The sequence below is a fragment of the Neoarius graeffei genome, chromosome 20 (genome assembly GCF_027579695.1).
Source record: "Neoarius graeffei isolate fNeoGra1 chromosome 20, fNeoGra1.pri, whole genome shotgun sequence".
Classification (NCBI taxonomy): domain Eukaryota; kingdom Metazoa; phylum Chordata; class Actinopteri; order Siluriformes; family Ariidae; genus Neoarius; species Neoarius graeffei.
Genome location: NC_083588.1, coordinates 56296664 through 56320071, shown reverse-complemented (window position 1 = coordinate 56320071; position 23408 = coordinate 56296664). Strand labels below are relative to the sequence as shown.

Below are 23408 nucleotides of genomic sequence, written 5' to 3'. Positions count from 1 at the left end.
TTATGGATAATGGATAGATGGAGGATACTTAGTGGGTGGCACGGTGGTACAGAGGTTAGCACTGTCACCTCATAGCAAGAAGGTTCTGGGTTTGAGCCCAGTGGCCGACGGGGGCCTTTCTGTGTGGAGTTTGCGTGTTCTCCCCGTGTCTGTATGGGTTTCCTCTGGGTGCTCCGGTTTCCCCCACAGTCCAAAGACATGCAGGTTAGGTTAACTGGCTACTCTAAATTGTCCATAGGTGCGAGTGGTTGTTTCCCAAGCCCGGAAATGAGAGGACTGTGGCAGGAAGGGCATCCAGTGTAAAACTATGCGCCAGTTAATGATGTGGATCAATCTGGTCCACATGGCAGCAACCCCACACACATAAGTGGGACAAAATGGAAGAAGTGAGGATGCTTGCTTTGTGGGTTTTCATGAGACTTAGACATAAATGATTCATGCTCCTCTTGCACTGTATAGATGTAGAATAGTCTGCATTAGCATGCACACATGCACACACAGGATACTGCAACATTTTGCTTTGCTCCTACACAAATCCACATGATTTTATAATTCACACCAAATGCTAATCCGTACCAGCCTTGTCACTCGCCATTTTTTCACGTCCTTGAACTGAAACACAAATCTGTTTTCACTGCGTGTGTGTGTGTGCCTGGCTGAGTTTTTTTTTTTTTTTTTCTGCACAATCACATGAGACACACTACACTAGATATAAATCCAGTCATCTTCAGGAATTATTGGCGCATTGATATATTTACATGAATAAGTGAGAACACACACATACCCTGCAGGATTCTACAGAATAAATAAAGCAATGCTAATTACAGTATGTGTAAATTGACATGGATTTGGGTTTGTTTACAAGTGCTAATCGTCATCTAATTGCCCAAAACTCACATATGGAAATGCTATCTTTGTGAAATATTTGTCTTTACATGATAGCTGCATGTTGCTGACTGTCTTTTTACACAGTTAGGCTAAATATGAAGCAAATTTTATTTTTTCACGACTGTTAATATGACAGTGGTGCTTGAAAGTTTGGGAACCCTTTAGAATTTTCTATATTTCTGCATAAATATGACCTAAAACAGGGGCGGCACGGTGGTGTAGTGGTTAGCGCTGTCGCCTCACAGCAAGAAGGTTCTGGGTTCGAGCCCCGTGGCCGACGAGGGCCTTTCTGTGTGGAGTTTGCATGTTCTCCCCGTGTCCGCGTGGGTTTCCTCTGGGTGCTCCGGTTTCCCCCACAGTCCAAAGACATGCAGGTTAGGTTAACTGGTGACTCTAAATTGACCGTAGGTGTGAGTGTGAATGGTTGTCTGTGTCTATGTGTCAGCCCTGTGATGACCTGGCGACTTGTCCAGGGTGTACCCCGTCTTTCGCCTGTAGTCAGCTGGGATAGGCTCCAGCTTGCCTGTGACCCTGTAGAAGGATAAAGTGGCTAGAGATAATGAGATGAGATGACCTAAAACATCAGCAGATTTTCACACAAGTCCTAAAAGTAGATAAAGAGAATCCAGTTAAACAAATGAGACAAAAATATTATACTTGGTCATTTATTTATTGAGGAAAATGATCCAATATTACATATCTGTGAGTGGCAAAAGTATGTGAACCTTGAGGATTAGCAGTTAATTTGAAGGTGAAATTAGAGTCAGGTGTTTTCAATCAGTGGGATGACAATCAGGTGTGAGTGGGCACCCTGTTTTATTTAAAGAACAGGGATCTATCAAAGTCTGATCTTCACAACACATGTTTGTGGAAGTGTATCATGACACGAACAAAGGACATTTCTGAGGACCTCAGAAAAAACTGTTGTTGATGCTCATCAGGCTGGAAAAGGTTACAAAACCATCTCTAGAGAGTTTGGACTCCACCAATCCACAGTCAGACAGATTGTGTACAAATGGAGGAAATTCAAGACCATTGTTACCCTCCCCAGGAGTGGTCGACCAACAAAGATCACTCCAAGAGCAAGGTGTGTAATAGTTGGAGAGGTCACAAAGGACCCCAGGGTAACTTCTAAGCAACTGAAGGCCTCGCTCACATTGGCTAATGTTAATTTTCATGAGTCCACCATCAGGAGAACATTGAACAGCAGTGGTGTGCATGGCAGGGTTGCAAGGAGAAAGCCACGGCTCTCCAAAAAGAACATTGCTGCTCGTCTGCAGTTTGCTAAAGAGCACATGGACAAGCCAGAAGGCTATTGGAAAAATGTTTTGTGGATGGATGAGACCAAAATAGAACTTTTTGGTTTAAATGAGAAGTGTTATGTTTGGAGAAAGGAAAACACTGCATTCCAGCATAAGAACCTTATCCTGTCTGTGAAACATGGTGGTGGTAGTATCATGGTTTGGGCCTGTTTTGCTGCATCTGGGCCAGGACAGCTTGTCATCATTGATGAAACAATGGATTCTGAATTATACCAGTGAATTCTAAAGGAAAATGTCAGGACATCTGTCCATGAACTGAATCTCAAGAGAAGGTGGGTCATGCAGCAAGATAATGACCCTAAGCACACAAGTCGTTCTACCAAAGAATGGTTAAAGAAGAATAAAGTTAATGTTTTGGAATGGCCAAATCAAAGTCCTGACCTTAATCCAATGGAAATGTTGTGGAAGCACCTTAAGCAAGCAGTTCATGTGAGGAAACCCACCAACATCCCAGAGTTGAAGCTATTCTGTACAGAGGAATGGGCTAAAATTCCTCCAAGCCGGTGTGCAGGACTGATCAACAGTTACTGGAAATGTTTAGTTGCAGTTATTCTATTGCTGCACAAGGGGGTCACACCAGATACTGAAAGCAAAGGTTCACATACATTTGCCACTCACAGGTATGTAATATTGGATCATTTTCCTCAATAAATAAATGAACAACTATAATATTTTTGTCTCACTTGTTTAACTGGGTTCTCTTTATCTACTTTTATGACTTGTGTGAAAATCAGATTATGTTTTATGTCATATTTATGCAGAAATATAGAAAATTCTAAATGGTTCACAAACTTTCAAGCACCACTGTATTTAGTCTGGTTTATAGTCCTTGGATTTGAGGGTATAAAAGGTACAATCCCCTCCAAGTGTTTTGCAACAGCAAGACCAATTCTTTAGTTTTTGCTATAGCTGAAGCCATGTGGGTTTGAGATCAAATGATGGATGTTATATTACATTGCAAGCATTTAGCAGATGCTCTGTAACATCCAGAGTGATATACATCATATCCAGAGCAGTATGGGGAGCAGTTAGGGGTTTGGTGCTTTGCTCAAGGGCACGTCACCCATTCCTGCTGATCCAGGGAAGCAAGCCTGTCACCTTTTGGTCCTAAAGCTATGTATTTCTCTTACTATTAGGCCATGGCTATAGCACATTGCTATTGTGCAAGAACTCCAGTTTTACCCATTATACACTTTAAACACAACTCTAAAATGGTGTCAGCTTGTTTAGTGGGTGTACCGGCTAGCTCCTTTTTTAGTACCCATTTGCAGGCTGATGGTAGTTTGGTCATAAGCCTGGTCTGTTTGGGTCATGAAGATGTCTCCAGGTGCCATAAGCAGTCATGGTTCGTACATTTGTTAGTCCCCATCTGAAGTCCAAGAACATGAGACAATGGAGCAGAATCCATCCATCCATTATCTGCAGCCGCTTATCCTGTACAGGGTCACAGGCAAGCTGGAGCCTATCCCAGCTGACTATGGGTGAGAGGCGGGGTACACCCTGGACAAGTCACCAGATCATTGCAGGGCTGAGACAAACAGCCATTCACACTCACATTCACACCTACGGTCAATTTAGAGCTACCAATTAACCTAACCTGCATGTCTTTGGACTGTGGGGGAAACCGGAGCACCTGGAGGAAACCCATGCAGACATGGGAAGAACATGAAAACTCCACACAGAAAGGCCCCCATTGGCCACTGGGCTCAAACCCAGAACCTTCTTGCTGTGAGATGACAGTGCTAACCACTACACTACCGTGCCGCCCCATTAACAAATAAATTAAAATAAATAATACTTCCGATTTGGTTGCATACCCCTTGCTTGCAGTAACTGCATCAAGCTGGTGACCCACTGACATCATCAAACTGTTGCATGATTTTCCAGGCTGTGTTTCTGCATTCCTTTCCGAATTACAATCTGGCCTACAGAGTCTTAATGCTGATGAGTGGGTTGCGTCTTGTGGTATGTCCTCTATATTTCTGCTCTCAGAGTGGATTGTATACCTTCTCTCCTGCCCTGTGGACGTTGTTGGTGGTGCCATTGACTCCTCTCCCCACCCCCAGTTCTCAGAATATTTCAGTCATCAACTGCTGTTGCACTTGTCCAGGGTGTACCCCGCCTTTTGCCCATAGTCAGCTGGGATAGGCTCCAGCTTGCCTGCGACCCTGTTGAACAGGTTAAAGCGGCTAGAGATAATGAGATGAGAACTGCTGTTGCTTTCCTCAGCCGACCTGTTCTTTGTCTAGTTGTTAGTCCACCAGTGGCTCCTTTCTTTTTCAGGACATCTTAAATTGCTGTATTGGCTGCACAAAATACTTGTCCAGTGACTATGATTTGATTTTTTTTTCTCAACTCCCTTATATTCACAAATGGCTTCCCAAAGACAGCTCACTGGTCTTCATGTTGGTTTATCTTTCTTTTTTTTTTTTTACAAATGTAGTCTTCACAGGAAAAAATACCAGGGCTCAAGCCATGAATAAGCTGTCCATCCATCCATTAACTATAGCCGCTTATCCTGTACAGGGTCGCAGGCAAGCTGGAGCCTATCCCAGCTGACTATGGACGAGAGGCGAGGTACACCCTGAACAAGTCGCCAGGTCATTGCAGGGCCATGAATAAAATATTACTTGTTTGAAATGTTGATATGTTTGGGCCTTCTCTGAAGGACTAGAAGGTCTTGACGGTTCCCCTCTGGTGGTGAACAGAAAAGCATCTCAGCATGCAACAGCAGAAGACCACATTGGGTTCCACTCCTACAGCCAAGAACAGGAGTAGAATTAATCCCATATATAAACTTTATACCATGGACCTGCTCAAATCACTTCCAAACACTATCACATGTCATTTTTTCCTCTTGCTCTGCCATTCAGTTATTTTAAACAATGAATCAGTGACATAAATGCTTACTGTACTCTCTGCAATCTCGAACTTTTTGTCCCCAGGGATGCCATTAACACTTAAACAAATTCCTCAGCACAGGTTTATTTCATGAACATTGAAATATACAATAAGATTTGGGCTCTAGCCATAGCGCTGCCTACTAACAGGATACATTAAACCCAAGTGTACATTATTTATGGATCTGCCTGTGTTTGATTAACTGAGGTTTGGAGTAATTCATGCTTAATACCAGACAACAAAACAGTTTTATTTTGGTAATTCAGAGGAAGATTTATCTCCTTAATGAACGGGCCAGAGGTATTCAATTTACATATGCTTCATGGATCCTTGCGGACCCCAGTGTCTCCGACAGTATTGGAATGGCAAAGCCGATTATTTTCTTTTTCTTATAAAATGAGGACATTTGAGTTTGAGATCAAGCGACGAATATGAGATGACAGATCGGAATTTCAGCTTTCATTCCCTGATGTTTACATTGACATGCATTAAACAACTTAAAGCATGGCACCTTTTGTTTGAACCCACCCATTGTTCAAGTGATCATAAATATTGGAACACATAACTAGGTGTTTGGTACCCAGGTGTGCCCTGTTAGATTGACTGCTTAAACGAGTAATAGTTTATTCATGGCCCTGCGATGACCTGGCGACTTGTCCAGGGTGTACCCCGCCTCTCGCCCATAGTCAGCTGGGATAGGCTCCAGCTTGCCTGTGACCCTGTAGGACAGGATAAGCGGCTACAGATAATGGATGGATGGATTGTTTAAGCAGTCAGTCTAACAGGGCACCCCTGGGTAACAAACATCCAGTTGTGTGTTCCAATATTTATGATCACTTGAAAAAATGGGTGGGTTCAAACAAAAGATGCCATGCTTTAAGTTGTTTAATGCATGTCAATGTAAACATCAGGGAATGAAAGCTGAAATTCCGATCTGTCATCTCATATTCATCGTTTGATCTCAAACCCAAATGTCCTCATTGTATAAGAAAAAGAAAATAATTGGCTTTGCCATTCCAATACTGTCGGAGACACTGGGGTCCGCAAGGATCCATGAAGCATTATGTAAATTGAATACCTCTGGCCCGTTCATTAAGGAGATAAATCTTCTTCTGGATTACCAAAATAAAACTATTTTGTTGTCTGGTGTTAAGAATGAATTACTCCAAACCTCAGTTAATCAAACACAGGCAGATCCATAAATAATGTACACTTGGGTTTAATGTATCCTGTTTGTAGGCAGCGCTATGGCTAGAGCCAAAATCTTATTGTATATTTCAATGTTCATGAAATAAACCTGTGCTGAGGAATTTGTTTAAGTATTAATGGCATCCCTGGGGACAAAAAGTTCGAGATTGCCGAGAGTACAGTAAGCATAAAAGAATTGAATGGCAGAGCAAGAGGAAAAAAATGACGTGATAGTTTTTGGAAGTGATTTGAGCAGGTCCATGGTATAAAGTTTATATATGGGATTAATTCTAAGATTCCTGTTCTTGGCTGTAGGAGTGGAACCCAATGTGGTCTTCTGCTGTTGCATGCTGAGATGCTTTTCTGCTTCCCACCAGAGGGGAACCATCAAGGCCTTCTAGTCCTTCAGAGAAGGCCCAAACATATCAGCGTTTCAAATGTTATATTACATTTCTTTCATAATTTTATTACAATTCTCTTCTAATTATAATTTGGCCTCATTTTCTATCAAATTTGCTTCAGAAATGAAAGGGTTACTGTCCTGAAAACATTAAAATCGAGTTATCCAGTGAGATTTTTTTGTTTGTTTGTTGTGTCTAGGCTGAGAAGAGTTTAGAGCTGGCTCACTTCATTGCCGAGACAGAAGGCCATGGTAATGTATGTTTATGTAGGAAGTGACAGATGAATTAACCAATCAGATTTTGACTTATAGTTGGAGGGACCAGAAACTTCTCGAAGGCCAACGTGAGCTTAACCGCAAGTCGGCGCCGTCAGCGCAGCAGTGAAGTCTCCTTCCAGCCGGTGTAGCGTTCATCAGTAGTGTTAGCGAATGCTAATAAAGTGGTCAAGCCAGTGCTATCGAGAGCAAGTAGCACAGGCTGACGACCGAGAAACTAAGATTTCTGTCTCCAGTCTCTTCTTCCACGCTGCACGCTCGCTACAGTATTTTTCACTCAGATTTACGTATTCATTTCCCTGTGTAGTTTATTTAGTTACTTTTAAAATCATCAACAGCTACACACAACAGAGCGACCTGACAGCCTGCCGCTAATCCCTTACAAAATCCTTTGCCCTGTTGCTTTTTTTTGGTGTGTCTGGCTAAGTTTTGGCTGAGCTCAAGTCCAAGCTCTAATAGTAATGGTTCACTACTGCTCACCACGGTTGTAAAGCGTGATTATACGAGTTGCAATATCCTTCCTGGGAGCTCAAACCAATCTGTCACTCACTCAATGTTTTTAGTTTTTCGCACCATTCTGTGTAAACCCCAGGAGATCAGCAGTTTCTGAAATACTCAAAACAGTCCATTTGGCTCAAACCAACACCCACAGTGCCACAGTGAAAGAAAGTCACACTTTGAGATCACTTTTTTTTTTTAATTTTCCCATTCTGTTGTTTGAAGTGAACATTAACTGAAGCTCTTGATTTGTATCTGCATGATGTGATGCACTGTGCTGCTGTCAAGGGATCGGCTGATTTGATAACTGCATAAAACAGCTGCAGGTGGGTGGGTGTTCCTAATAAAGTGACCTGTGTGTGCAGCCGCAAAAATCAAAGGCCAATCTCATGATAATGAACAAGAAATTACACAAGTTACAACTGCTAAAAGATATTGTAGTCAATTTGTCATACTATTATATACTAGTATGCTCATTATATTTCCTGTTCATATTTTATTGTTTGCCATTACGTTGGTGAGAAATGAGGTAAATACCTCATTTGTAACACCGACTGGATGCTGAATAGCTTTTCCCCGTAGATTTCTCTCTCGCTCCACGTAAATGTTATGTGATATTTCAACCCATTTTAATTAAATCTGCTGCTTTACATAACCAGCAGCGAACTTCTTTATGTCTCAGAGAAAGATGGAGAAAGACAAAAAACATCCACATGCACAGATTATGTAGTTAAGTCCCAGTTGGGTATTTATTTATTTACATCCAGGAGAGGTTGGAGATGTAAGTAGTTCCCAGTGAGTTCAGGGACTTTTGTTAATGAATTCTTGAGTGATGATACCGGTCCATCTTCTATGATACTGACGTTCCAAGTCTTTTATCCTTCATTTCTGTAGGTGTCTTTGAGGCTGTTTTCACACTTTAACCTTTTTCCTGTTCAAGTGTGAAAACTTTGGGGGAAGCCATAGCCAAATGGGGGGAAGCCATGGCCAAATGGGGGGGGGGGGGGGAGCCATGGCCAAATGGGGGGAAGCCATGGCCAAATGGGGGGAAACCATGGCCAAATGGGGGGGAAACCATGGCCAAATGGGGGGAAACCATGGCCAAATGGGGGGGAAACCATGGCCAAATGGGGGGGAAACCATGGCCAAATGGGGGGGAAACCATGGCCAAATGGGGGGGAAACCATGGCCAAATGGGGGGGGGAACCATGGCCAAATGGGGGGGAACCATGGCCAAATGGGGGGGGGGGGGGGAAGCCATGGCCAAGTGGTTAGAGAAACAGCTTTGGGACCAAAAGGTTGTTGGTTTGATTCCCTGAACCAGCAGGACTGGCTCAAGTGCCCTTGAGCAAGGTACCTAACCCCCCACTGCTCTGGCAAGAGTGGTGGTGTACCTTGTGTCTGATTAGCCAGAGGAAAAACTTACGATGTGATTATCAGTTTGGGCAAGAACCTGGCCATAACTAAAACTAAGTGTGTGTAGTCCTGGTAACTTGGCTCTAACTGAAAAGTGGTATGGGGTTTGTTTGAGACAAATGGGGTACTGACTGCACAACATGTAAAAGTGGTTAGTTTAATTTTTTCTAAGTTGCTTACAATTTCAGGTTTCACAATGCAGGTCCTGTAGATGAACAAGAATGCCTGTCTTCTCATTCTTATTATACCCTGTAGAGTGAAGAAGACACTTACATGCAGCTTTATCCACAACAGAAAGCCATTTGTCTTGTCATTGGGATATCACAAGTTTGAATCTTGATGGTGCCACAGCAATCTGTGGTTGAAATCCAAGGAAGCAAAGTTGGCTTGGTGGGAGAGATTGGATCAACATGACAAATGTGAGGTCATGTATGGAGAAGAGGGCAGATAGTGCTTTCATTTGAATTATGCTGTCCTGTGAGGCAGCATGAGAAACCGTTAAAGTTGCAGTTGACTGGTTTCATGTGTCTCGGAAGAAGCATATGTTCACTGTTTGTTCAAAGTAGAGCCCTGCACTCCTGCGGGAGTCCCGCGGGACTCGCGGGACCCTCTGCAAAGCAGTGCGGCGCGGGACAAATTTTGAAAGCTCATTGCGGGCGCGGGCGGGACCGGAAGTGCACATATGCGCGCGCGGGCGGGAGCGGGAGTGCACATATGCGGCGCGGGCGGGAGCGGTGATAAGCTGCAGTCCCGCTAACTAAAAACGTGTTTGAAATAAAATTTATAAATTATTAATTTATGTCTATCATATATAATTTGTGCTGGATATTTTATTTGACATTAATAAAAACATTTTAAGATGCCTAAATTTGCAGAGAGAGTCAGATTGCCAGATTGAGTGAGGAATGGCATCTTAAATTTGCCATTGATCACTTGCCTTGCCTAACAGGAAATCCTTTGATCACTCTAATGACTCGCAGTTCACACCCAGCCTCCAATAACCCACACTAACATGATGCCTCAATGACACCTTAGATGAGCTGGTCATCAGAATTATGATTCTGATTCTGATCCAGGAGAGGATAAATATCTCTCGTTCGTTTCTCGATTCTTTTCCTCTTCCGTGTTTGAGATCTCCGATCATGGCAGAAGAGCAGAGCTCCTTTACTGAATCTCACAGTGCTTCAAAAGTTATTATTATTATTAGTGCTGTAAAAAAAATGTTGCGTTATCGCATTAACTTGACTCAATTTTAACGGCGATAATTTTTTTTTATCGCGAGATTAACGCTCTGTGACATGATGTAGGTTTTTCATAAGCTTTTGAAACTAGTAGAGATGGGATTTATGGCTCTTTGATGGGATCCACATCTTTGTGATCCGTTCTTTGAAAAGAGCCATTCAAAAGACTGGCTCATTTGGCTCTTTTTAAATATTTATTCAGTTTTAAGAAGACAGCGTCTGTAAACTCAATGCTATCCCAGAAATCCTTCCTGTAATATGCAAATTTGGCCGCCTCTGATTGGACAGCGCGACGCATCAACAGGCAGAAAAAGTGTAAAAGTACGAAATGTGTTAAGTGAGATGAAACAGTAAAGATCAGATTCAATGCAATATTTATCAACGAACAACTTAAAGTTAATATAATAGTGTATATTATAATCAAGCATGTCAAGCCTACCGTCACTGTGTAACCTACAGTGTCTCTCTGATAGAGCTGTAGACTAACTCAAGCGGTAAATCACTTCACTGAGTGAAGTGGAAGAAGAGTGAAGTTCAATTCTCTTGCTAGCTCTGCTTTGCGATAAAAAAAAAAAAAACTACACCCTTGGTACAAAGCAAGCCCATTCACTTTTTTATGCTGATCAGAGAATTACAATGGTTTCTCATGTGCTAAAAATGTGCGATTCGCGATTAAATATTTTAATCGCTTGACAGCACTAATTATTATTATTAGAGACACTACATGCTGAATTCAGAAACAAGGTAAATAATAATAAACGTGAACGTGAGCTGTAGATATTTATGCTCAAATCCACTCAAAGTAGGGGGCGGGGCACCATCACGCTGTGTCAAGACAAGAACTTTCCTGAGAAATAACGCGAACGTCTGCATCATGCGGGATTTGCGGGCGGGAGCGGGACAAAATATGGCAGGCGCGGGCGGGAGCGGGACTGAAAATCATAATTTTTTTGTGGGCGCGGGCGGGAGCGGGACTGAAAAATCCGACCCGCGCAGACCTCTAGTTCAAAGTCCCTTCCATGCTAGAACCTGATCTTCCCAGGAAGTCACCCATCCCAGGACTAACCTAACGCTTACTGGTGGTGCCAATCTCCATTTCTATAGCCCTCAGCCTCTAGTCTATTACATAGCCAGGGTTACATTGGGGGGCTGGTCCCCTGGTAACTGAATTTTACTCCCTACTCACATCTGTATTGTGGAGCCTCACAAGATGGCAGTAGGCAGCATTTTTATGATGGTCCTTGGTATGGTATGGTTGAGAGGCGGACTTGCTAACCACTAGGCCAGCTCACGGCTCACTATGTGATAGCTGGTGTATAACAGAGAGCTGGCTGTATTGTGGAGAAAAATTGCGGGGATTAAACAGCATAAAGCCAGCATGCTCTAGTAGCCCAGGAAATTCAGGCAAGAGTGGTCAATCATCCAAAGCAAACAAGTCCATTTTTTTTTTCTTATAGATCATGCACAGGCAGTGCTGTTTGTTCTTCTTTTTTATTATTTCAAAACCAGTCCAATAAAAGTTCTCATCTTTATTCTTTCTGAGCTAAAAATATTTTGACTCAAGTCACCCGTGTCACTGATGGATTCCTATTCAATGCATAATATCACTTAAAGTGCACCTGACACCAAAAAACATGTTAATTTGTTAATTTCCGCCATATTAAGTTGAATAAAATGACAGATTTACTTCACACATCGCGCGACAGAATAGTAAGAAACATTGTTTTGAATGGCCCGCCACGCAGATAAATCGATATCACGGCGAGCCAACCCACGGCCGAGGAAGAAGGCGGATATGACATCACATGCAGAACCGCTGACAGACATTTTCTCAGCTTCTCGTTGTTCACCAGTGCTTTTGCAAGTGAATATTTTTGCATCTGACTTGTGGATTTTGGTGAATATGCCTGCTCGTTGTGTGGCTGGGTTTTGCTCCAACACCAGGGAAGCCGGGTATAGTCTGTATACCTTTCCCAAGGATCCCATCAGATGCGAAGAGTGGGCAAAACAAGTGCGCCGGACACGGGACATGTGGACTCCCAATGACAGGTGGGCCTCTGACAGACTTGTGACACTTGTTTGATTAGCTGTTGATTGATGATTTTTTGGTGTAGATCTCCATCTTGTAATGAGATATTTACTACTAAATAATAGCAGTAGGTGAATTTGTTCATGATTCAAAGTTCTGCCACAGTTCCGCTGCAATACCGTGTTGGCTGGACCTTATAGGCCTAACATGCAATTGCATTTCATCAGTTCATAGAAGTTTTTATTCTTATCAAATAAAAATGTGACAAAATAGCCAAAATCTAAAAGACCATGAACTTTCAAGAGAGCATATTTTTTTAAAAGGAAATCAGTGCGGTAATATTGTCAATGATTGTCAATTTTATATGATAGAAGTATTTTATCCTGTTATCATTTACCACCTAAAGCCTAGGTCACAACCGGACGTACGACTTTTTGGCTGTGCGATTTTTGGCATTTCCCAAATTGCTGCGTTTTTTTTGTTCATGGAGAAAGACGCACGTTGGCCGTAAGTTTGTCTTGCAACCTGAAACAAACGTAAGCGCCCGTAGAGTTTGTTTGACATGACAAAGAACCTCTGCGGCCGATCTGCGGCCAGTCTACGGCTCGAAAATCAGCACGTCACACGCGCGCCCTCCGTGCGTTTCTTGCGTTTTTTGCACGTAGACCGGCCGTAGGAGCACGTATGGCCGGTTGTGACCAAGGCTTAAGACACGGCCAATTTTTCAATGAAAAATAACATTTTGTATTATGAATATTCATAATAACACAATAATTCGCAAATTACTGAATCTTCAAATCTTCAATCTTCAAATTTGACGTGAATCGAAGGGTTTGTATGCAAACCTAAGGCGATTTTTGGTAATTATATCAATGAAAACCAATCCAATGCATACAAATAGGATGTTGTCGTATAAGATATGGGCAATCTTACTACTTGCATGGATATTTCACAGTATTGTCTCTTGAGAGAAATCTTGAGAGAATTCAACATACTAACTCTGTTTAACAGGAAGTGATTAACACAAACAAGTGAAATGACCTAATCATTATCACATTGCCATTGATGGCAGGATGTGTAAGGTAAACAAATCCCGCTCAGGCGGCAGACGGGATGTGTAACTCACCAATCCCACTGTCAATGGCAACCAGGAAATTGTTGCAGAATAATACTATTATTCTGTATTAATAATCCGACATGTCCAGCGTCAACCTCAAAAAGGGCCTCAGTTTCTGAAGACTGATCAGAAAATCGCTCTGTTTCGTCGGCCATAGCTGCATAGAAGGCCGAGCAGTCGTTCTGCATGTGATGTCACGGCAAATATGGCGGCCACTGACAGCGGCTTGGTGCTTGGCCAGATTGATGCAGCTGCGCACAAAGAGTTTCGTTCTGTTGGTGGTTAGTTCTATCATGAAAGTGATCAGTGGTGTTTGTAGTTTTATTACAGAAACCTATTTTAGAACATGGCGGCACGGTGGTGTAGTGGTTAGCGCTGTCGCCTCACAGCAAGAAGGTCCGGGTTTGAGCCCCGTGGCCGGCGAGGGCCTTTCTATGCGGAGTTTGCATGTTCTCCCCGTGTCCGCGTGGGTTTCCTCCGGGTGCTCCGGTTTCCCCCACAGTCCAAAGACATGCAGGTTAGGTTAACTGGTGACTCTAAATTGACCGTAGGTGTGAATGTGAGTGTGAATGGTTGTCTGTGTCTATGTGTCAGCCCTGTGATGACCTGGCGACTTGTCCAGGGTGTACCCCGCCTTTCGCCCGTAGTCAGCTGGGATAGGCTCCAGCTTGCCTGCGACCCTGTAGAACAGGATAAAGCGGCTAGAGATAATGAGATGAGAGATGAGATTTTAGAACATAATTTTGCTGTCAGGCGCACTTTAAATAAACATGAAACTGTAGAGTAGGAGTCCATTTCTGTCCCCCAAGATACAGTCTACACTAATATACCCCCTAGGGCTCATTACTAGAGCTCAAGGTAACTTTGTGTGCCTTTTTAAGGACAAAAATGTACACATGTTCCCAAGCAGTATATAAAGGGTGCAAATTCATACCAGTGTTGTAGTTGAGTCACTGAACCTTGAGTCCGAGTCCAGTCTCGAGTCCCCACTGTTCAAGTCCGAGTCAAGTCCAAGTCATTAAAAAAATTCAGAGTCTGAGTCGAGTCCACTATTGATCTGAGTCAAGTCTGAGAACAAGACTCCAACCGCACCATTTGACAAGGGCTGTTTTAGCGCCATTAACATTAGCTTGTTCCTGAACATGACGTATGAGCAGGTGAACATGCTTCTCTTTATCAGGGAGTGTGAAGTATTCCGTCAGAGATGGTTGGGAGACGGATGTAAGTGCAGAAGGTGTGTTTATTAATGCAAGTGAAGGCACATAAACAATCCAGAATGACAGGCAAAATCACAAAACAGCGAAACAGGCAATAGGTCGAGTGAAGCACAAACAGGCTATCGTAGACTTAGCAGAATCAAAGACGAGAAACAGGAAATCAGGGATCAGGAAAGCAAACAAGGAAATAAGGCTCGGTAATGTGTCAGCAACACAAGTCAATACTTCACAAAGTAAGTGTGTTTTCGCAGTTTTTATATCGGCGCATTGATTGCGTCTTAATCCTGTGCAGGTGCGAGTCATTTAGGGCGCGTGTATGAGAGTCCACTTGGTGCGCGCGCTCTTCGGAGCGCACTTGAGTCTATCTGATGCACGCGCCAAAGCACGCAGGTGTGACACTCTTGCATGAAATTAGTACAAAATTAATGTAGATATAACTATCTTATGCCAAATTATTATGGCATGTTACAAAAAATAAAGAAAAAATCTGAGTCCTCGTGTCCAATTCACGAGTCCAAATGCAGTTAATGCACGAGTCCAAGTCCGAGTCATCAGTGCTCAAGTCCAAGTCAAGTCACGAGTCCTTAAAATTAGGGCACGAGTCGGACTCGAGTACTACAAGCCTGATTCGTACCTTAGAGGGTCCTGCCCCAGCGACAAGCCATTGTACCCCTAAAGGTACAATAATGTACTTTATTTTCTGAGCGTGTATATTTTACTAACAGTTTAAACAAACCACTAATAGTAACTTTCTTGAAGTGAACTCTTCTCTGAATCAGTCCTGGGTATTTGGACTTGTGTTATACAGCATACTTGCCAACCCTCCCGATTTTGACGGGAGGCTCCCGATTTTAGCCTCCGTCTCGCGCCTCCCGATCGTATTTGTTAAAAACTGGATAATCTCCCAGTTTGGGTAAATCCCTACCGCCAAGTTAAAAATACTCCCGATTATGTCCAATCAGAATCGTATGAGAAACACTGCTGACATCAACTGATTTTTAACCAATCAACGAACAGAACGACAGTCACTTCCGTAATGTAGGATTCACCCAGGCTGTCCGACGTTTTTTACAAGCAGTCATTCATCATGGCCACTAAACCAAATACCCAACGGCAAAAATGTGAATGCAAATACCAGGTTGCATGGGAGAATGAATTTCCATGGATAAGCAAATGTTTGACCAGCTAGTTACACATTTTAAGGTAAAGATGCCTTAAATCAGAATATAATGGACATCTGAGTGTGAAACTAAACTAGTCTTCCATACCATTTCAGAAACAAACTGTACAACTTCTAAAGTGTTTAGTGAAATTTTGCATGACAGAGAATTTGTTTGGTGAGTGTATTTGAATAGTGTCATAGTGTCTTAGTGCTATTTTGAATTTATGTTTGAAAGTTTTAAGTGAATGTTTTAAGACTACGTTCAGACTGCACCCTGAAACGACCCATATCCGATTTTTTTGCCCATATGCGACCTGTATCCGATTTGTTATTGACAATCTGAACGACACAGATCCGATTTTTTTCACATGCGACCCAGGCCGCTTGGATATGTGGTCCTAATTCCGATGCATATCCGTTATTTTCACATGCGACTGCAGTCTGACCGGACAGGTCGCATTCATGCGACCTACACGTCATCAACAAGAGACAAACGTCACTATTCTGCGTTGGCTAATCCCGCCTCTTTGGTGGAAAACAACAACATTTGTACAGTTTTCAGAATTTAAATAGACTTTTATAGAATTGATCAAGCTAATGGTGGATTTGGTAGGGACCTGGATGTTGATCTGTTAGCCTGATTAAATAAAACAGTTTCTATAACTGATTTATAACTTAAACCATCCTGTATTACAAGATTATAAGATTGTTCTGGAAATTTCCAGTAATTTGACACCTTCGGTCTCATTAGTCTGCTGCCCACATTAATCAGATTATTGTGTGAGTTCCGCCGCCACCACAAAAACCACATCGCCAGGTCTCGCCTCATCTCCATGCTTTACTTGCAAACTTGAAGAGTACGCTTTTTTTTTTTTAATGTATTACGTAGATGTGCTTATTACGTGTCAATTTGCGCATGCGGGACACTTTTGGGTCGTTTTCTGTTCATATTGGAGATCGCATACAAGTCTCGTATAATTGGTAATGTGAACGGCCTAACAAAAAAATCGGATTTCACAACAAATCGGATATGGGTCGTTTCAGGTTGCAGTCTGAACGTAGTGTAAGTGAATTATCTGGAAAGTGATTGATTTTGATCGAGTTTTGAGGTTTTAAGTGAAAGTTTATTAGTGAGTGTATTTGGGTCGTACTAAAATTTTGCATTCGAGTGAATTTCTTTGTGGAGTATATTTTGATATTATGGTCGTATTTATAGAGCCATTTTTAAATTTTGTTTGAAAACTTTCAGTCAAAGTTTGCAAATGAGCAAATTCCTTCCATGCATTCCGATAGGATTTCTAGTGCTTTTTAAAAATTCTGTTGGAAAGTGTTTAGTGAGAGAGATGCATTTTAGTCGTAGTAAGACAGTGCAGCATTTATTTAATTGAGTTGTTACTACTTTGGTTAAATCTTATTAAAATTTTATTTAATTTATATATGATATTATAGTTCTCTGTATTTTTACATGAGCTTACAGAAGGAAAACACATTTGATGCAATCTAATAATACTTTCATTCACTGTGACTATTTTAAGAAATGATAAACATTCTGGGTGGCACGGTGGTGTAGTGGTTAGCGCTGTCGCCTCACAGCAAGAAGGTCCGGGTTCGAGCCCCGTGGCCGGCGAAGGCCTTTCTGTGTGGAGTTTGCATGTTCTCCCTGTGTCCGCGTGGGTTTCCTCCGGGTGCTCCGGTTTCCCCCACAGTCCAAAGACATGCAGGTTAGGTTAACTGGTGACTCTAAATTGACCGTAGGTGTGAATGTGTGTGTGAATGGTTGTCTGTGTCTATGTGTCAGCCCTGTGATGACCTGGCGACTTGTCCAGGGTGTACCCCGCCTTTCGCCCGTAGTCAGCTGGGATAGGCTCCAGCTTGCCTGCGACCCTGTAGAAGGATAAAGCGGCTAGAGATAATGAGATGAGATGAGACTACTTTGGTTAAATCTTATTAAAATTTTATTTAATTTATATATGATATTATAGTTCTCTGTATTTTTACATGAGCTTACAGAAGGAAAACACATTTGATGCAATCTAATAATACTTTCATTCACTGTGACTATTTTAAGAAATGATAAACATTCTGGGTGGCACGGTGGTGTAGTGGTTAGCGCTGTCGCCTCACAGCAAGAAGGTCCGGGTTCGAGCCCCGTGGCCGGCGAAGGCCTTTCTGTGTGGAGTTTGCATGTTCTCCCCGTGTCCGCGTGGGTTTCCTCCGGGTGCTCCGGTTTCCCCCACAGTCCAAAGACATGCAGGTTAGGTTAACTGGTGACTCTAAATTGACCGTAGGTGTGAATGTGAGTGTGAATGGTTGTCTGTGTCTATGTGTCAGCCCTGTGATGACCTGGCGACTTGTCCAGGGTGTACCCCGCCTCTCACCTGTAGTCAGCTGGGATAGGCTCCAGCTTACCTGCGACCCTGTAGAAGGATAAAGCGGCTAGAGATGATGAGATGAGAAAAACATTCTTCTAAAGCATCACTTGTGTTATTTTCTGTGGGTCTCTGTATGTATACAATATTCAGGCAGGAGATTTTTCAGCTAAAAATCTGATTTAAGACTTCCCTTTCATTGTTGTTATATTAAAATTCAAGACAAGTATTATTTCAGATTTTTCACTCCGAGCTATCTCATGCCTGATACATGAATCCCATAACCTAGAGTAACTGATAGAACAATATCAACAATTCAAGAACTCTTTAATTGTATAAATTTCAAATGGTTTGCAATTAATTGGGATCCACTGTTTTTATCGTTTCAACTGCGCATCATACCCTCGTCCAATTGAAAATGTCGTTCACGCACTTTTCTCCCCCATGAGAATTTTGAAAAGTTGGCAAGTATGATACAGACTCGAGTGTTTGCACCAAATGCCCTTAGTCATCTCAGAACTGACTGCCAGCGCGGAAGGATGATTCAGTTGATTACTCTTCAAGCATGTCTGTTTCTGCATTTGTTTACATTCTTGTGGGAGGTGGTACCCTTGAAACTCAAAATATCGCAAGTACGGCACCGATCTCTTCAGCTGATCTACCTACAGTCCCTTCCCAAAGATCCAACATTGCAGCTAGAGACCGTTTCATCAAGTGGAGAGAGGGGGAAAAAAAAGTCAGTTGTTGTATGGCTGCTGAGTTTATTTTCCTGTTTTGACAGTCAGAAAAATGCTAAGTCACCAGCTCACTAAGTATCTTCTAGCTACACTCAGCTATTTCATCAGTGAAACTAAAGCATCATCATAAAAGTACAGTTTATACATAATAAAATGTAATGCTGTATACGTTTCCCTAGCTCCCCTCCACCTTGTTCATCGTTGAAAAAGGACCACCACTTGCCAGATATTCTTACGACAGCAGTAGCAATGACATGGTGTGTGTGTGTGTGTGTGTGTGTATGTGCATGCATGTTTTTTATATACTACTGAGGATCAAATGTCCCCGCAAAGATAGTAAAATCTGACAATTTCAACCTTGTGGGGACATTCGGATGGTCCCCACAAAGACAAAGTTTCCTTTTCATTATTGACATTAAGGTTAGGTTTAGGTGCAGGGACAGCATTTTAATTAACGGCAAGAATAATTATGTCAATGGAAGGTCCTCATAAGGATAGTGAGGTGTGTGTGTTTATATACTACTGAGGACCAAATGTCCACACAAGGATAGTAATATCTCATCTCATTATCTCTAGCCGCTTTATCCTGTTCTACAGGGTCGCAGGCAAGCTGGAGCCTATCCCAGCTGACTACGGGCGAAAGGCGGGGTACACCCTGGACAAGTCGCCAGGTCATCGCAGGGCTGACACATAGACACAGACAACCATTCACACTCACATTCACACCTACGGTCAATTTAGAGTCACCAGTTAACCTAACCTGCATGTCTTTGGACTGTGGGGGAAACCGGAGCACCCGGAGGAAACCCACGCGGACACGGGGAGAACATGCAAACTCCGTACAGAAAGGCCCTCGCCGGCCACGGGGCTCGAACCCGGACCTTCTTGCTGTGAGGCAACAGCGCTAACCACTACACCACCGTGCTGCCCTGGATAGTAAAATCTAACAATTTCAAACTTGTGGGGACTTTCGGATGGTCCCCACAAGGAAATTGCTGTTGTGTGGGTTGTTTTGGGGTTTTGTTTATTTCAACAAAAATTGAAAAAAAATAAGAGCCAAAAAGTTTCCTTTTTATTACTGACATTAAGGTTAGGTTTAGGTGCAGGGACGGTATTCATTAACGGCAAGAATAATTGTCAATGGAAGGTCCTCACAAAGATAGTGAGACAAGTGTGTGTGTCCGCGCATGTTTTTATATACTACTGAGGACCAAATGTCCGCACATGGAGAGTAAAATCTGACAATTTCAACCTTGTGGGGACAACTGGACGGTCCCCACAAGGAAATTGCTGTTTTGTGTGTGTGTGTGTGTGTTTAAACAAAAATTGAAAAAAAAAATTAAATAAGAGCCAAAACGTTTCCTTTTCATGACCGACGTAAAGGTTAGGTTTAGATGCAGGGACAGCATTAATTAACGGTAAAAATAATTGTCAATAGAAGGTCCTCACAAGGATAGTGAGACGTATGTGTGTACACGCATGCATATGCTTCATATGACTAGATTATGTTTAGCAGTGGTGCAGAGTGTTACTCTTTTTTCCCCCAGATCAACACCTACTAAAGCCAGCCATGATGTAATGAGCTAAATCAGGTGTGTTCAAGCAGAAAGCTCATCTTTGACCTACAGAACCCCTTTCTGTGTTCACTGAACTGTGGAAATAACTCTAGTAGCAGCTCAGGCTTTGAGTAACTCATTCTCGGGCTTGTCACACCACACTGTTACTGGGGGAAAAAAAAGCATTAGTCTGCTTTTAATTACACCAGTACTGCAATGAAGCATGACAAGGAGAGAGAGAGAGATTTGCTTATTAAAATGATCCAAAGAGTTGGATAAAAATGATCTCAGCTTCCACGTAAACCAGTCACTATTTTGTCAGACTGCAGGACGTTGCTGGAGTTACAATTCATCTTTGATTCCAAGCATTGTATGTGCTTTAGAGGATAATGTACAGCAACCCGGTCGCTGATGCAGATAATGAATCACCATGAAGGGTTTTTATGCAATAATGACCAGCTTGCTGTAAGTTATCCCGATTATTACAAGGCTACTTACCAAAGAAATCAAGAGTTTGAGACTAAATAGGTATTCAAAAGATTGTATTGCTTATGCTAATGACATAATCCATAGCAACAATCTGTTGCTAATGACATGGTGACATAGTCTGTCGCTAATGATGCGGTCTGCTGAAGTTTGTTGCTAATGACATGGTCCATAGCAACAGTCTGTTATTCATAGGAACAGTCTGTTGTACAGAAATAACAGGCTGGCCAATTAGGGCATTTGACAATCAGAGTTGAGTATTGAAACAGCCATGTGATAAGTTATTCCACGTAATCGAGTCATACATGAGCTGAAAGCCAATGAGGCGCGTAGCACCGAGTCGGCTATAAGCCATGTATGACGAGATTCAGTGGAATAACTGTTTTATTCTATCCATATTCACTGGATTTTGAGAAACAGAGCATTTTTCTTATTATTTTTTTGCAGATTCAATAAATAAAAACTTTATAAAAATGTCTGACAAAATCATTTCCGTTTAGAATGTAAACAAACCAGCGAAATGACAGTAGCAATTTGTGAAAAATTTGATAATTCTTGAAAAAAATGTTAGGACTTGGGACTATCTGGGCCTCTAGAGGCCACTATTTTACCCTTGTCTTATGTTTGTTTTGACAGCTAGAGGCCGCTATTGTTTCTGTGTTTTGTGTTTGTTTTTGACAGCCATGTGCTCCTTTGTTTTCATGTGCCTTTTGCCCCACCTATTCTTTATTTTCTGCCCCGCCTAGTTTCTTAATTACCTTGGGTATTTATACTTCCTCAGTTTGGTCTCTGGGGCGGCACGGTGGTGTAGTGGTTAGGGCTGTCGCCTCACAGCAAGAAGGTCCTGGGTTTGAGCCCCGGGGCCGGCGAGGGCCTTTCTGTGCGGAGTTTGCATGTTCTCCCCGTGTCCGCGTGGGTTTCCTCCGGGTGCTCCGGTTTCCCCCACAGTCCAAAGACATGCAGGTTAGGTTAACTGGTGACTCTAAATTGACCGTAGGTGTGAATGCGAGTGTGAATGGGTGTCTATGTATCAGCCCTGTGATGACCTGGCGACTTGTCCAGGGTGTACCCCGCCTTTCACCCGTAGTCAGCTGGGATAGGCTCCAGCTTGCCTGCGACCCTGTAGAAGGATAAAGCGGCTAGAGATAATGAGATGAGATGAGTTTGGTCTCTAGCTACTGAGTCTTTGTTCTGTTTATGGCTAGTCTCCTCTGTTCTGTGTGCCTTTGCTTGTGTTTTTGGGATTTTGTTTTCTTGGGACTTTTTGGACTGTTTATTTGCCATTTTGTATCTTCTGAGCATTGGGATTTTTGCCTCTTCTTTTCTTGTTTTGGATTCTTGGACTTTGAACTTTTGGATGTTTTGTTTTTCCTTGTATCTCCTGTAAGTTTGGATTTGACTTTTGTGGATTTTTTTTTTTTTTTTAAAGACTTTTCTGATCTAAGCATTGGCAATAAACTGTTTTTCACTCCTCTGCACTTGAGTCATTCCCCTGGTGGCTTAGTGGGGGTTTGCTGGATTACCACACCAGCGACCCGGGTTTGATTCCCAGCAAAACGTAACAAAAAAACATATAATTTTTATTCCATATTTTGTTGTTTTTTTAATTTTTTTTTTTTTTTTTGGGGGGGGGTTTGTTTTCGAGTCGTGTTTATTTCATCCTCGGTTGGTTCAGCAACACGCTCTGCCATTTTGTTTTTCTCTACTCACGGTATATGAGCTGATATGCTAGTAGTAAAGTAACCAATCAAAGAGTGTGATTGCTCATATCCAGTGAATGTGGATAGAATAAAAGGAGACATCAAGGTGATTTTGGTGAAAAGATAGAGAATGGAATGTTAAATATAACTCCATGGGGGTTTCTATCACCTTTATCACTAGGAGAGAGAGAGAGAGAGGTGGCAGAGTTGAACAGGTCGCAGAAAGTATAACACACACACTGATTTGTATTTTGGGGGTCTTCTTCAGGGTTTTTTGGCAGTTGGCAAAACAACTTAAATGTGCATTACCACCACTGACTGGGCTGGAGTGTGGAATAGGAGATATTGGGGGGGGGACGGGACACTCTTCTTTTAGCTATTTCTGTTTCTCTTAAATATTTATTTTGGGGGGTAGAGATTTTTTCATCCTCGGTTGGTTCAGCAACACACTCCACCATTTTGTTTTTCTCTACTCGCGGTATATGAGCTGATAGCCTTGGAGTAGAGTAGCCAATCAGAGTGTGCCATTGCTCATATCCAGTGAATGTGAATAGCATATTTTATACAGCTTTGGGTTAAGTTGAAGATTAGTTAAGGCTTAGGCCAGGGATTATCAACTGACAAAGTGCAAAAAAAAAAAAAAAAATCAGCAAACCAAGCATGTGAAAAATACTGTATATAATTGTGTAATGAATATACATAAATTCCTGCTGATCATTCTTGTTTTTTGTTTTTAAAGATGAACCATCAGTGTTTCTGGAGCAGATCTGTTGTTTTGGCTGATTACATGCATCATGTAACCTATTTAACAGAAGGCAGCCAACGTGGCTTGTTTAAAAGCATGGACAAAAAAGCCCTGATTGTTTAAAAATGAGAGAGAGAGAGAGAGAGAGAGAGAGAACAGA

General features: G+C 42.2%; 1 protein-coding gene across 1 annotated transcript in view; it reads left to right on the top strand.

Annotated features, from left to right (window-relative positions):
- The window catches only part of asic2 (acid-sensing (proton-gated) ion channel 2), a 435019-nt gene that overhangs the window by 56642 nt on the left and 354969 nt on the right, over nucleotides 1-23408 (top strand). The window lies entirely within an intron of this gene.